We start from the raw sequence: 16,960 nt of genomic DNA on the forward strand, positions 1-16,960 counted from the left end.
GGATCCTCGGGAGGCTGAGTTCAGGAGGCTCCCTCCTGCCTGCACTGTTTCAGAGTACAGACAGGTTTCTTCAACAGCATGTAGCTCCCCGAGGTCAGATCAGGGTTAAAGTTTATATTCCAAGAGTAGAAGATACAGAAGTCCCAAGTCAATTTTACCAGGATTGTTTTATAACCTTAAAAGGAAATGTTTTTTCCTCCATAATAAAAAAGAACTTTGATTTATTCCATACTCTATTATTTTATCTTTAGTGAGCAGACATTTAAAATTGCATACTTGGAAAGCTTCTGAAAGAATCCTTTCAGAAATCCATCATCAGTTCTCTGTCTTTGGCATGACTAGATCCTCCCTCAGTTTTTGTGCTGCGGACTAGGAAGGCACTCAGACAAGCCTGGAGACCATTTATGTTTTAAACATTCGAAAATGATTTCTGACCAGTGTGCCCCCAAAGAGCTGTGAATTGCCTAAGAATGCCTTGATGGTTTTCTTATATGAAATTGAGAAAATATGGAAAAAATCGATCTTTCAAGTTGCAGAATTTCAACACTATACATTTACTGTAATTTGGGGTTCCTGTTGTCTTCTTTCTCCGCGCCTCTCCTTCCCTTTCCCCTCCTCCCTTTCCTTTTCCTTCCCTTCCCTCCCCTCTCTTCTTCTGCCCCACCTTTCCCGTCTGAATAATTTAGTCTTAAAGCCATCAGGAGGAGCAGATCCGGGCAGGCCTCAGTGTGGGCCTGGGGAGCTGCGGTGGCCTAGATCAGGGTGCCAGAGCCGAGGGGCATCTGCCAGGGCAGCCCAGCAGGGTGTCAGGGCCTATCCCGGGCAAGGAAGGTGTCTGTGGTTTGTATTCCCCTGTGACCTGGTCAGGGACAATACCAACATGAAAATTGGTAACAATGACAGTGCAAAACTGAGGTCCACCTAATCACACAGGAAACCACCAGTCCATTCAGATACAAATAAGTGAATAAATCCAAGGTTTGCTAAGCACTGGGAAAGGAATGTAGCTTCCTGTAGGCCCACAAAGTTCTTATGGGGAAGAGAAAGGGACACGCACTTTACAGCAGAGAGGTTTCATAGCCTCTGCCTTTAGTTAGTGGGCTGAAAGCGCTTCTTCAGCCATGGGACTAGCCACAAGGCGTGCTGGAGACGTGACCACACGGCCTCAATTCCAGGGCCAGCCAAAGATGCACAACCCAGACAGAACCACAAGGAAATCACGCAAACACGGACCAGAGCTTTCTTCCAAATTGCTGGCCTTTAAATTCCTGAGGTGCCAAGATCAGGACAGTCAAAGAAAGATGGTGGAGACTTTTTCAGTCCCGGAGGCCAAGGAGGCCTGACTGCTGCATGGATGGAGGCTACACCGGGTCCTGTGTGGCAGGGTCATTATTAGCACAACTGGTGACACCTTAATAGGTTCTGAAGATTAGGTGCCAGTGGCATGTTTGTTGTAATTGCTTGATTCAATGATTATATTGAACTTGCATAGAAAAATATCTTTGTAAGAGACGCCCTTGGTATTCTGGGCTAAGGCTTTGGGCTTCAGGTCAGCAACTTGTCCTCAATGGTTCAGAAAAAAGAAGCTTATTATGCAATTACTTCCTAATTTTCTATTTACAGTTGTTTTAGAAATCGTAAGTTGAATCTGCTTTTATAACAAATGACAGTCTTGCAGTATCGATCATGCACATTGTTGCTGTAAACGTCATTTTGATATTTACATGGTCAAATTAGATAATTCGAGTAGCATTGTGAAGCAGTTTGTCCAATCAACTGACAAAGGGGGACAGCACACACTGCCATTGGGGCTCCATTAGTACTCAATGCACACCCTCCTCCAGGGAAGAATGGGTGGCCTGGGCGTTGCGTGAAACAGAGGCAGGATGACCCTTTATTGCTATGAATTTATTGACCATGTTGAAATCAAAATCATTTGTCTTTTTTCAGGTAGCAACAGAATAATAGATATGATCTCATGGTTCAAAAATGGTCATTTTTACTCATTAGAGAAGTGAGAGTCAGGTAAGACTCACACATACATATGCACAGATACACAAATACCAACCTTTACAAATTTACTGTCGGATCCCATTTTATAAGTTAATTTTGCTGTTTCTGCTGTAACTTCAAATATGTTCTTGGTGTTGGTCTTTTAAAAATACAAAGAAATTTAACTAACATGGGCCACTGATGAAAATATCTATTCAAATATATTTAAACGGGAATTTGAATCCTCAGATCAGAGGTAATAATAATAACCAAGATTTATTAAATAGTCACCTGTAAAAGGACTTCTTTCTATACAGAGATGCAGCGGTGCATACACACATATTTATAGCAACGTAACACAAGATCATGCATTAGATACTATTACAGTACCATTTTACAAATAAGGTAACTGAAATCGAATGAGTTAGAAAAATTCACATAAGTGATATAAGCAAAAGTGATAGAGGTGGAAGGCACGGTGACCAGGTTAAACGCACTTGACTGCCCTGCTCCCGTCTCTGCCCGGAGGCCGTCAGACAGGTAAGGCTGCCTTCAGAAGCCCACGGGCCCAAGCAACTGTGCCCTTCAACCAGCACCACTTACCCACCCAGACATCAGTGTGCCTAAGAAATCTCCTTAAAAACTATCCACAGAGAAACTCAGAGTGGCGAGAAGTGGCACCTGTGTCAGGTGGCGATGTCGGATGACACGGTAGGGGCAGCGGGTATCATGGATGGACAGACGCCTCTGACTCTGAATCTTGCTGAGGACCCCAGTGCATAGTCCTCATCTTTCCCTACCTTGTTGACTCACCGTCCTCAGCCAACAGCCAGGGGCCCCAGACCCAGAGATCCAAGGTACTCCCGGCTCTTAGCCCACAGCAGTGACCTTGGACGTCTGCATTTACATAAGTCGCAGAAGGGGAAACAGGTAGGAGCAACACTGGTTATTATCCCCACCATATCATTCCAGTGTGTCTTAGAAATGATGTGCTAGCAGTTTAGCCAGAGCTAAGCTAAGAGTGCTAATAAATGTTATGGCCCATACTTTAAAATTCACATGTGCTTTGGTTACCTTTTTAAAATGAACGTTCTTAGGTTTGATTTTAGACATTAAATTGTGGTGATAAAATGGCTCTTGGATTCAGAATAGCTTCATTTTACTAATCTAATCAGGAGGAAAAGTGCTTTTGCAAATTGATCTTCAACTAAGTTATAGATCAATTCTATAAGAGTGCACTTATTTCCTAGTGTTACTCCCAAAATCAACTGAAATCATGACTTCCGTTACAAAATCTCAACGTTTGTTCTGTTGCATAAGAAGAAACAGATTCTTCCCTTGGAAGGACCACCATAAATTCCTATTAGAATCATACCTGATGCAAAATGTCTTTGCAGGGCGACCATGGATCAAGGAGCTGTGCAGCATTCAAGGAGGATGGTTTTAAAGCTTACAAAACTCAGTTGCATCTGATCTGGTGTGTGAATCAGCAAGATGCTAATGAGGTTACCGAGGGGATGTGACTGGCCCACTTTCAACTGGAGAGTTGGCCGAGTTCCAGCACTGAGCCTCTTGGATGATGACTCTCAGATGTGCAGAATTTGCAAGTGGCTCATCTGTTAAGACCTTGTTCATTTTCCAATTGGGTAATCATCACTCAAGTATAACAAAAGAGGCACTAGAAATTCGCAGGACTCCAAAATCAAGCAACGGGCAACACCTGAATTTAATAGTAAGGACTTGCTCTGGGGACAGCCTCGGAGCAAGTGTTCCGAGCTGGACTGGCTTCAGAATCTTAGCTCCGCCCCTCACCGTTAGCCTCAGGGCCTTTCAGAGCTGCAGCCCCCTCTGCAGTAGACAGCATGAGCACCTGCTCCTAGGCTGTCCGAGTAACTCCACGGAAAGCCCTGGAAAAGCCCCTTGCTGCAGGACTCCACAAGGGGCAGCTACAGAAACAGGACAGATCTGCCCACGTGGGTGCCTTGTGCTGGCAATGGGCACAGAACTACTTTGTTGTACATCTGATTCCATAACTGCTCTTCTAAATTTATATAAATGCAGAAAAATATGACTTTTATTTCTATAAAGAGCTCATTCCTGAACTTTGCTCCATGGCTGGGGAAAATCACCTGAGAAAGGAATGGCGGGGTGAGAGGCAGGACTGGCGGCCTCGCTCCCCCCAGTTTCACTCTCTGCTCTTCTGTGTCTTCTGTGCTCCAGGACCTTGACCTCCATCTTTGCATAGCCTGTCGGCCCTCGGCTTCGGCTGGTTTGGCCTGTGCGATGCACTACTGGAGGGCAGGAGGCTGGGGGAGGAAGGGACCCAAGTCTTCATGCCTTTTTCCTGCCCCCCCCGATCAAGGTTGGCTGTGGACATGACCCCTCCAAGGGGCAGCCTCCAATGGCCCAGCTCTTGCCTGATTCTGCAGGCTTCTTTCTCCTTTGCTTCCAGTTTTGGATGCTAACATTGTCCTGCAGTTCCCAGGTCCTGAGTCAGGGTGCTTGCCCATCCCTGGCTGCCTCCCTCGCCCTTTTATTAAACACAACTTGAAGCAATTTTCGGTTGCATCTGGCTAATCCAAATGCCTTCAGTTCACTTCCACACTTTGTTAATTTGTTAGTACTTTCAATGGTCCTCAGAAATTTTCTTACTCCCAAGTTACATTTTTTTAGGTTATAATATAGCTACTTAGAACTACAAGATGTATTAACTGGACATTATCAAAATATCCAGATTGCTTAACTTCTGCTCCAATATGGGAATTTTTTTTGTGAATTGCAAGAACTTTTAAAATCATAGTCATATAATTTATTAGTACCATTCAATCATAAGGCTGGCTCCAAATAAAGATCAATTCTAAATCACATATCTGCAATCTCACCTTGTTATGAGTTCATTATCCCAGCAGATTCTTGGGCATTCCCCTTGGAAAACTTCAGTGACTGAGTATTTTTGATTTTAAGTAATAGTAACGTAGGAGATTAGCTGTTTTTGTTTTGAAGACACGAAGCTGAATTATTATTATGCTACAGAAGGTAGGTCATCGCACTGAACTGAGGAAATAGCGTGAAACCCAGAAGTGTGAAACTAGGAGGTCAAGACAAACTTTTTCTCTGCTATCCTGGAAAGATTTCTGAATGTATTCACACTCTGTCATCAAAAAAGAATAAGAATGGACAGAACTGTTTGAGTAGTAGCAACATGGGTGGGAATTCCATGGGAAATATGCAGATCTATTACAGCAAATAAAACAAGATGTGAAGGAAAGAAGAGGGAAAGCAAGGGAGAAAGGTTAAAAGCAAAATATGAGGGGAGAGGAAGAAAGCGAGACAGGCATGTCCCTTTGAGAAGGAAGACGAAGACCCTAATAGAGAAGAGAGCATCTGGGAAGCACAGGCTGTTTACCACAGTGGCACCTTAGGGAACTTTAATAAGCACATGAACTCGAGCTCAACAGTAATGCGATAAACAATAAGATATAGGAACCCAGGGCGGTTATAGATTGAAGAAACAAAATAATCCTATAAACATAATTGCAGAAATAAATTTCAGAAGAGAAAGTATAAAGTAGACCACTGAAAGTTGACATGCACGCATTCAAGGGAGTGGCGTCCACCTGAAGGAAGCAAGGACGGCTACCATTGGCCAAAGGGATGGATTTTTAACGCTTAGGCCATTATTCACTTTCTAGCGTTTAAATGTGAATGGTAAACATGTTAAGTTTTACAAGAGAAAGACTGGCTTTCCTAAAATGCTAGGTGGTATGTAAAACTAGGTGGGATGTAAAACTAGGTGGGATGTAAAAGTGGACAAGGTCGGTCGACCACTTCAGTCTCTCTGTGGGCTCCAGCTGACTCCCAACAGCCAGAGTTCAGATACTGCCTCTTTTGGTCAGCTTTTCCATCTCTGTGATCAAAAGACCCAAAAAGAACAATTAGAGGAGGAAGAGTTTATTTGATTCAAGGTTTTGGAGGTCTCGGCCCATGTCTAGCCAACTCCATAGCTCTGGGCCAGAGGTGGCGCTGGAGCAGGATTGAGGAAGGCAACTGAGGACAGGACACCAAGAAGCAGAGAGAGCTCACTCAGTGGGGACAAAGTGTAAACCCCGAAGGCATGCCCCCAGTGTCCTGCCTCCTCCAGTCACGCCCTACCCACCTGCAGTTACTACCCAGTTAATCTGTATCAGAGGATTAATCCACAAATCATGTTACAGCTCTCATAGCCCAATAATTTCACCTCTGAAAGTTCTAGCATTGTCTCACACATGAGCTTCTTAGGGGACGCCTCGCATCTAAACCATTACACTGCCCAAGGCTGTCCTTGCGAGACCCTGGGAGCTTGCTGTGTCCCTGTCCAGGTGTATGGGAGGTTGACATCCACCTTCGGAAGCACTAAACCAGTGACCTGGAAATCCAGGGGCATCATTCTGTGTTCTGTACCATTTCCCAGAGTTTCTCATGACTTTGACTCCAGTTAGCCACTACAGAAATGGGCTAAGTATTTTATTCTTAGATCCCTTTCCTCCCCAGGCCCTTTGTGCCTCCTGCTCTCTATCTCTTACTTATCTCAAATAAACTGTTTGCTTTCAAATCCTCATCTTAGAAACCACTTTTGGAAGAACTCAAACCAACATATACAACAGGTACAAATAATACAAACACGAAACTAAAAGTATAATTTCTAAAGTGTGCTAGAAGAATTCTGGGCAATGAATATGATTGTTGTATTCTTTGCACTTCAAGTTTTATGAATTTCCAGTTATAAAGAAACAAATTGTAAGTAAAAAGTAAAGCAAAACGTGAAAACTAAAGTAAAACATCCAAACAGATATTGTCAATGTAAAATCATAATCAATATCTATAATTAAGCAAAGCAATAATTATCTGTTATAATTCTGTCCTTTAAAATCATTTCCTTTGTACAATATAAATTTTGAATGATGGGTCTGGAGGTCAAGTCCAACCACGACTATCCTCAAATTTGTATCTTCTTTCCTATTTTTCTCTTTCCACATCAGTTGAACAATACTGTCACATTATTGTCCTAGCACACTTACTCGTGGACTTAGTACTGTCTATATATATTTAGTAAAGTCTATTTTCCAGTAATAATAAGCATCCTATGAAGAATCATCAAGTATGAGTGTAGTAAAATGTCATGAATGCTATTCATTTTGTAAATGCTATCTGGGATTCTTTCAAGGTGAAAGAGCTAGTTAAAAGCAACCAGATCTCCTGAATTCTAGCCCAATTATTTCCAAAATAACTCATTTGAAATCCCCTTTAAGATGTATTTTCCTGTCCAGATACCTGGCAGAGGATGACATGAGTTGGCAGAAAGCCAGCAGGGGACACGGATAAGAAAATCAACGACAAAGCAATACAGAGCTTAACAATGCAAGATCATGGTGGCTTACTCAAGACTCCATGTGATTCACTCGTCTCCACAAGGGAAATGGGCGTGTCTGATGGACAGAATGGGGACATTTGTGCAAGCACAGCAAGCCCAAGCAGGGCTCACCCGAGCGCATCCACCTGCCCGGCCAGTGTCTCTCCTAGGTTGGGATTAGTCACAGTCCTTGCCACAGTTGCTCTTCCTCTTCTTTCCAAAAGTTCAAGGCTGTACAGTTAAGAAGAAATCAAATGCCACTAACACATTTGAATGCTTTGAAGTAAGACCTTTCTTCACAATTCTAAAGTCATTCTGAGGCTGCAAAGTCGCCATTCTCCCATTAGAGTTTCTGAAGAACAAAGAAAAGCTAAAAGATGTCTCCAATTAATGGACCACGGTGGGACTCAGATAATGTACTTCTTCTTGTCTTAGAAGAGACATAAAAGAAAGATGAAATCTTTATTTATTATATGATATCTAAGGTCAAATGAAGTCATGAGGGTTCACATACAGAAGAACACACGTGACGATGGTTACATATGATGACGTGTGTGTGTGTGTGCGTGTGTGAGTATGTTTATTTTATTAGAGGGGAAAAAGGAACACTCTACATTGTTGGCTGGATTGGAAATGTATACAACCACTCTGGAAGGCAGTATGGAGCTTCCTCAAATATCTAAGAATGGAACCACCATATGACCCAGCTATCCCACATTTTGGGATTTATCCAAAAGAACTAAAATGAACATACTATAGTGACACAGCCACCTCACCTGTTTTTAAATGTTTTGTGGCCGTTCTCATGTCAAGTGTTCTGTTCCCAGATTGTTGAATTTTGCTGAGCACATAATATAGTGCCAGTCAGTGCGGGGAATCGAGAGACAAGTAGAACTCTGCCCCTGAAGACAAGGAGTTTCAAATCTTGGATGAGGAACACAGCACAACAAGGACTCAAATAGATCAGCACAGAGGATCTTCAGGACAGTGAAAACATGGTGCATGAGACCATAATGGTGGATTGTGGATCCTTATATACACATCATTATATGTTTGTCCACATTCCTAGAACGTACACATGAGTGAACCCTAATGGTAGACTTTGGGTGATCTGATCAGTCAATATAGGGTCATCAGTTGTAACAAATGTACCATCCTACTGCAGGGTGCTGATAATTGGAGAGGCTTGGTATGTTTGGGAGCTGGAGGTATATGGGAACTATCCATGCCTTATCAATATTGCTATGAACCTGAACTGTACTGAAAACCAGGTCTTCAAAGAGGAGGGATAAGAATACATGACTTGACATGAATGATATACACCTGAAAGTATATTGGATACCCTTTGGACTTTCTAAATTTTATGATCTGCAATTTTCTTCATAAAAATAAAGTAACATGTAAAATGCCATTGGTAATCGGAACGAACTCAAACCCCTATGTGAGAGTGATCCACACTGTCAGGTTGCTTGTCATGTTACTTCCCTCCTGTTTTTCTTGGGTTTCTTTGAATGCTTTATTTTAAAATCTCAGCCTTCACTTTACTGTTGCCTGAATTAATGGAGACTTGAAAAATCCATTCTCAGACTACAACACCAAAGGGCTCATGAGAGGCACGAGAAGGACTGGATCAGACCTCAGAACTGTCCATCCACGTTCACACCGTATAGTGGAACTTTCCTTTCTCTCCTCACCTTGAGAAACCCAGGTTTACTTTTGATGAAGCAACTACAGATACTTCTATTTTTAGACGAATGCCTAGCATGACTACAAAGTGATTACTTCTAATTGGAGAGCAGAGCGAGGAAGGCACATCAAAGGATTCGACACTGGAGCTGAAGCTTGAGGGAGCCCCCACAGTGAGAATGTGGGGAGACACCTGGGCAGAGGCAGCAGCAAAGCCAAGGCGCAGGCGTGGAAGAAGGATCACTGCAGAGTCCGCCAATGCCATCCAGGCTGACCGTGATGTTTCTAGGCTGGAGAAATATGGCAATAATGTGTCCTTAACTAGAGATGCAGCATAGATATTGGATTTTTGCTTCGGTACTATGAGATGTGAGAAATTCAGCGGTGTGCTCAAATCAGCAAGAATGATCTCCCAATTCTGCATGCAGTGATGTCAAGTTGGTGACTCGGAACAGACCCTAGTAAGAGAATTCACACTATCAGAATTGCCAGCACCTCACTGGTTGAGGTGATGGTGGGACACTCCTGAGAAGTTTGTCAATAGACCAGAGAGTCAGGAGGCACGTTGGGACCAGATAGTGCCTTACTGCCATTAGTCAGAGGAATAAACATGTAAAGAAGTTAAGATTAGCAGACTTTGTAGTATGAGATGCAGAATTGAAACCAGTTAGATCCTTGAGGGTCTATAGTTCCTCTTTCTCCTGCAGAGGCTGCATAGTAAAGCATATCTCCTTTGTCCTATGAATGTAGAGCATTAGAATAGGTTAAGTTATCAGTGATTCAAGACAAAAGTGGATGGGATAAAACCTATAGCTGCCATCACCATCATCACCGTTATCACCATCATCACCACCACCACCATTATCAACACCATCATCGCTAATCACCATCACCACCATCATTATCATCACCACCATCACCATCACCATCACTATCACAACTGTCCTAGCTTCCCACGTTTATTCAACAAATATTAGGTGCCAAGAGACATGCCTGATTTTTTGTGAATTATCTAATTTAAATTTTAAATATTATAATGAGTAAATAATATTAATTGTATTAGACATTGTAGGAAACTAAGGCTTAAGGCATTTACTCTAAAAGAACTAGCTGGTAGCTGCCATAGCTAAGGCTCAGTTTAATATGTATCATTCCGAGCTTTGTGTTCTCAGAAACCAACTCAGGGATCTTTCAGTTAAAATAAACCACTGAAACCTCACAAAGCTTTACTTCCTGATTCTGTCCATTTCTGTGTTCACTAAAAAGAATATATTAGGCAAGTACAGAGCAGATAAATCTCTCTCTTATTTTCAAGTTTGCAGTTCTAACCAAAGATAAGTTAAAAACTTGAAAACAGAAGAGACCTAAATAAAATGAGCTTTCAGAATTTTCTGTGAACATTAATTATCCAGAGCACATTTTCCCAATTTTCATAGCTAATTAAAAGCTTGGGTATTATCCTCTACTTTATTTACAGAAGTCTTTTATATTCTTCATTTGACTGGCTTTATAATATCATAGAAGTTCCCAAGCAAGTCGGCTTAGTCTCCATAGATTTTTAAATGTGAAAATCTTAAACACATAAAGAAAAACTGCATAATTAGTAGGCATTTAAAGAAAGGAGTTGGTTTCTTAATAAGTTATTTGAATGATTAGCTTTGGTGCTTCTTTTAAAAGGGGAGAGTATTCTTAAATTCAATACTTTAAAAACATGGTTTATAGAATCATATTATTTTCAAAGTTTAGCCTCATAATCTTTCTCGTGCATTTGATGACCACATGTTCTAGTTATATATAAGACCCATAATAAGGTAAGACTTTTATTATTCTTATGATAAACATCAGTCTAAGGATTTTATGAATATTCAATAATTTGTATTACTTAATATGAGTTATCCTCATTTTATGAGTAGAAAAGCAAAAGCATCCTTAAGTGACTTGCCCAAGATTTCACTTCAAGTAGGTAAGGGAACAGGTATTCAAACCCAGGAAGTCTTGTCAATAATGCTCTCTCAACCTGTATACAAAAACACCCTTTTATGAACTCAAGACCATTATTAAAGGGGCTGGGGAGATAGCTCAGTCGGTAGAGTGCTTGCCTTGTAAGCACAAGGCCTTGGGTTTGATTCCCCAGCACCCCCCCACAAAAAAAGGCCATTATTACAATAGCTTACAAATAGGTAGTTAAATCTGATAATGCAATATACAACCTACCATTTTTCTAAGAAATTTTAATTTGTCAACATAGCTGAAATCATAAATTGGAAAAACTCCAAGGTAGATGATCTGATTATTTTGAAGCAGACAAAAATATAAGCTCTTCAAGATGTTATCAATTATTGCATTTACACACATAGAGCTGATAAAATAAAGCATAAAATAGTTTCTATCTTTTCTTTAAAATGCTTAGAACATGTTACCTGTAAGAATTATTACACCATGAACTCTCAGCCCTAAACTAGATTTGCCTTGTTATTATAATATTTTTACACCATATTCATAGTTGTCTCTTATTCATATAATGGTGAATTCATAGTAGAGGATCTTTGGATCTCATGAAAGTAGGAGGCACATCAGGGTGTAGGGAGGAGACCAGGAAGGGCAGGGAGAGCGGAGGCGCCAGTGACCAGACCGAATCTTGCTTGCCGTGTTCGTGTGTGAATAGGCCGCAGTGACACCCAGGATTCTGCGTGGTCAAAGGACACCGGTAACAGTTTTAAAGAGTACCACCTTTCAATCACAGCACTGTGCCAATGACAGGGCACAGTCCACCTCACAGTAGTTCTGTGGATCCTACTTTCCAGGCATCACCGTGTTCCAGAATTCAAGGAAGAAATGGAAGTCCTTCCTCAGCCCAGGCCTCCGCGGAGAGGATTCCAGTGTCCACACCCAAGTGAGATGTGGAGCTCCATCTGAGCACCGCGTCTTCCGCCCCCTGCTGGCGACGGTGGAGGAGAGTGGACCCTCGCTTTGCCTGGGATGTTGGGATGTCGGGGTGGGAGGGCGCAGTGGGCACTCGCTGGAGCCTGGGGCAAGGCAAGGAGCACAGGTGGCCGAGGACTCCTCAGTTCACTATGGCAGCTGACCCGAGGCCTGCTTGACACGGCACCACAACCGCTGGAGAGAAGCGCTGTTACTGAGCAGCAGGTACTTGGGCAAATGTATCATCACCCTTTTGTGAGTTTTGGCAGTTGTGGTTAATTGCTGACGTGGATGACCGCCTTCTCAACCCCTTGGTATCGATGCTTATCAATTCTCTGCCGAGTCCACCCTGTTCTTCGTGGGTAAAGTGAACTGCCACTGAGATTGGAGAGGTGGATTTTAGTCCTGATCCTACTGTGGATTGTTCCCCGGGGCTTGTTTTATTTCCTTTGAATTTAAGACATCTCAGAGGAGGCTTGTGAATTGACTCATTAGAAATTCTTGAACTGAGTAAATTTCAAGGGCTTTTTAATAATCATGGTTTGTAAGTTTATAAGTTACAAACATTTAACATTCTCAAAGAACTAAATCACTATAGAAAAGCAACATTTGTTAGTTCAGTCATACAGGATGAGTCTTGGTAGAAGACTTCTTTACATTCAGGTATCATTCTATCAAATCGCAAGATTTTGAGCTAGCGGCAATCTTTTTATCTTACTTATTTTGCTCTCTGGAAGACCTAATGTTAAAAGTACCTTGTCTGAGTTTGTGTTGAAGACTAGTGTATCTCTTGTAAGATAGAATCTTTGCCTTTTCCTGTCCCCACTCATAAGTTAGGCAAATACAGAGAACTCTATCTTAACTTCTGGGTTCCGTTTTATCTTTTAAATGTCATTACTGGTTCTTTTCCTCCTCTACCAATTATGCTGAAGGAGAAAAAGAGAAAAAAAAAACTTACATAAAACAGAATCACTGCAGGGATCCTGGGTTCTCCTGGATCACACAGGGAAGGGAGCTCCATGATTCTGTGATGTTTGAAGCTGTCGGATTGATGGTTTCTGCCAACAGGTTGGATCATTTATCAAAGTTCATAGTGAAACTTGAACTTCTGGTCACTCTTTCCACACACTGCCAAGGGTGTTGTCTGACTCGCATGAACATCAAAAAATTATGCAACAATCTGAGGGTTATTTCTGTTATAGACTTTGTAGTGTAGCCTTCTTGGAAAGGATGTGAAATCAATGAGGTTATTTTTTTAAGTGCGCGATATCCCAAAGCTGCAGTCATAAACAAGACTGTCTCCGTCTCAGCAAGTCTGTCAGCCTTCACTTGGACTCTGCACCTGCTGCTTCTCTCCTGACTTGTGCACAGCTGGGTCACCACTGTTTTGGTCCCTCTACCAGTGACCACTCCCTAATCTCAGCATCTCCCAGTCTCACAGGACAGCAGTTGTCATGTGGGGGGAAAATAAGAGAGGACTTGGAATTTTTCCTCACGCTCCATGGATATCTTTAGATAACTATCTCAAGAAACCTGAAACTCAGTAAGTCCAAAATTGAACTTTCTTTCCCTCCACAGAGGACACATTCTTTCTCCTGACTTCTGCATTTCTGGCCATGCCACTACCACTAATCCTCTTCCTCAAACTTCTTTTCCCCTTTCTCTAAATAATGTCAAATCCTACGGGTTCCATTTCAAAACTCTCACTTCCTTTTCAGATTTTCAGCCCCAAGCTCTAGGTCTCATAATCGTTTCTCAACCACTAAGCCTACCTCTGTGAAAAACCTCCCAAGTCATCATTTCAAATAGCATCACTTCCCAAAAAGAAGTCATCCGTGATTCTGGTTGCTGACCAAATTAACATAACTTTGCTTGGAGGTATTCAAGGCTATTCAGAATATATCTGGTGATTACTTGCCATTCCCTACACCCAATCGTTGACCCAAAACTCTCACAAGCTAAACACCACAGTCTTCTCTGAACAGGATGAACTCTGCTCCCTTACTGTCTTCATTGTCTTCGCACTACAAATGGCCTTATCCCTCGTCCAGAAGAGCGCTCTCCAGTAGAACTTTATAAAAACGGAAATGTTCTACAATTCTGTGCTGACCAATGTGGTAGTCAGAAACCACATGCAAATGTCGGATCGTTGACATGTGGCTAGTGCAACAGAGGAACTAGCTTCTTCATTTTATTTGATTTTAATTCATTTAAATTTCCATATAGGGCTAATGGCTACTGAACAGTGCAGGTCTAGATCCTGTTTCCATCCCTCAGAATTCTCTCCATCCTGGAGTGTCCGGGTCAACTAGCTATACTTGGATGTCTCTGCCGGGGTTCCTGGTTGACGTATTTTCTTCTTGGCCCTTAAAACAATTTAACTGTATCATTTCATAGCTTGCATCACTCAATAAAATAATACAGAAAAATGGTGATTAAAAATTTGGATTCTGGATGCACACGGTCATACACCGAGCTAACTCTGGATGAGTTTCCTAATTTCTCCAACCTAACTTTCATAATTTGGTAGTCCTACCTCAGAGAGTTGTTGTGCAAATTAAAAAGACAAAAAGAGAAATGTTCAGCTTCGCTTTATTGTAAGTATTTGTGTGCAAATCACTGATGGATTCCATAGAATCATGAATTCAGCATCTATTGAATATTCATCACTTAGAAAGACAGGATACATAAGACAGCCTCTGTCATTCGTGAACTCACAGACTGACGTGGGGATGTTTCCCATCTTATGTGTCCTTCTGGATTCTGAGTCCTGAAGAGGAGACTTTGCCATTGTTTCTCATTCTGGTCTGCTGGGAGCCTTGGGTGCATAACGGAAAATCAACATTAAATGAATGTTCGCCTTCCCCCTCCTCCCTCCCCTCTCCACCCCTTCCGAGACGCAGCTCCGTTTGTCTGTACTTCTCTGTGCACTTGGTCCATCCCCTTGCCCCACAGAACACTCACTGGTCAACGTGCACTGAGGACAGGGTTCCGCTCTCTGCTTTTGATGTTAGCACTACGTAACCATTACATCCCTCAGGAACTCAGCAAATGCCTTTCCTATTTTTCCATTTCTCATAAATACTCTAGTAGAATTAAAGCTCAACCAGACACACGAAGATGTGAAACCAGAGTTTCCGTTGTTCTCTGCACGTGTGTTGGGTGTGGAGCACAGTGGTGTCCCCTGTGCCTCCCCCGGGCTAACTTACGGACGTTTCTCTGTGAGGAAGAACATCCTCTGAATGGTGCAGAATACAATGAGTAAGTATTTGTTTTCTTTAAAAAATAAAGTTGTGAACATTTCCAACACAGGGAAAATGATCTTAGATCCCTGTGCACAGCAATACTCCTCGTCGTAGCTACAACTTGGAGGCGAATTGTCCTAACGTGAGAGTTCAAATCGAGAACAGTCCACGTGCTCTCTACAGTTTTCCTGTTCCTTAACTAATAGTGGGCGGTGTGTGTCAGTTATAAAGCTTTCTTCTGGAAATATTTGGATGAAATGGAGTGATTTCCTGAGTCCTATTAATTTCCCTTCCTAAATTTCCTCTTAAATTGTAATTTGTTATTAAAATATGTAGATATCTTTATTGTTCATTGTGGGGTCATCATTATGGCTCTTGTTTTTTCTGTACTGGGGATTGAGCCCAGGGGTGCTTAACCACTGAGCCATGTCCCCAGTGCTTTTCATTTTGAAATAGCATCTCATTAAGTTCCTTAGGTTCTTGCTAAGTTGCTGAGGCTGGCTTTGAACCTCAGGCTCTGGAATTGCTGGGACCATAGACATGTACTGCCACACCCCGCTATTACCACTCTTTAAAAAATTAAATTCCTTGGAGTCAGGAAAATCTGTCCATGTTAATTAAAATTAGAAAATATTTTTCATTATAATTTTTTTTATAATTTATTTATTTTGATTCATTGTAAACAAATGGTATACAACTGGTTTCTCTGGTTGCACATGAAGTAGAGTCATACTGTTTGTGTACTCATACATGTACATAGGGTAATGATGTCTGTCTCATTCTGTTATTTTTCCTTCCCCAATTTATGATTTAAAGTTATCATTGATTTTCTCCCTTACACCTATAAATTGTGAAATACAACCACCCTTAAGTTGTTTGTAACTGATAGAAAATATCTTTAAATATAAGGGGAAAATGTGATTAACTGAATGTTTTTAAAAACGAAAATCATTCTTTTTAAAAATGTTTTATTTGTTCCTTTCAGTTATACATGACAGTAGAATGTATTTTGACATATTATATACATACATGGAATATAACTTCCCATTTTTGTGGTTGTACAGATGTGGAGTTAGACCAGTCATGATCCATCCATTCACCAGAAAATGCTATAATTGTATTATTCTTTAAGGTTGAGTAATATTTCTTTGTGTATATGTACCACATTTTCTTGATCTATTCTTCTGTTGAAGGACAACTATGTTGGTTCCATAACTTAGCTATGTGAATTGAGCAGCTGTGAACATTGATGTGGCTGTGTCACTGTAGTATGCTGATTTTAAGTCCTTTGGGTATATACCAAGGAGTGAGATAACTGCGTCAAATGGTGGTTCCATTCCATGAAAATTATTCTTATAAAAATAAAAATGTAAAGTCATGGTTTTATGCTTAAAGCCACAAAGTTAAAATTTCAGAATACTATGAATATGAACGAGGTTGTGGATAAACATCATTGAATGAGCTAAATTTCTTTTTCAGAAGTCAGATGTCTTTAATCTGTTCATTAGAAGCATATAAAATAACTCTAGATGTCAAGTAAAATTTTTAACTTGGTGTCTGGGTTTTAAATTATTACAATTAGTTCTTATCGCTAAGTGAATCTTAACCTGTGTAGAATTTAATAAACTCTGTATACATAAGTAGTATTTTTGTGACATCCCCCCAGGCATGGTGGCACATGCTTATAACCCCAGCAATCTGGGAGGCTGAGGCAGGAGGATGAGAA

Source organism: Sciurus carolinensis, chromosome 9 (assembly GCF_902686445.1).
Source record: "Sciurus carolinensis chromosome 9, mSciCar1.2, whole genome shotgun sequence".
Lineage (NCBI taxonomy): Eukaryota > Metazoa > Chordata > Mammalia > Rodentia > Sciuridae > Sciurus > Sciurus carolinensis.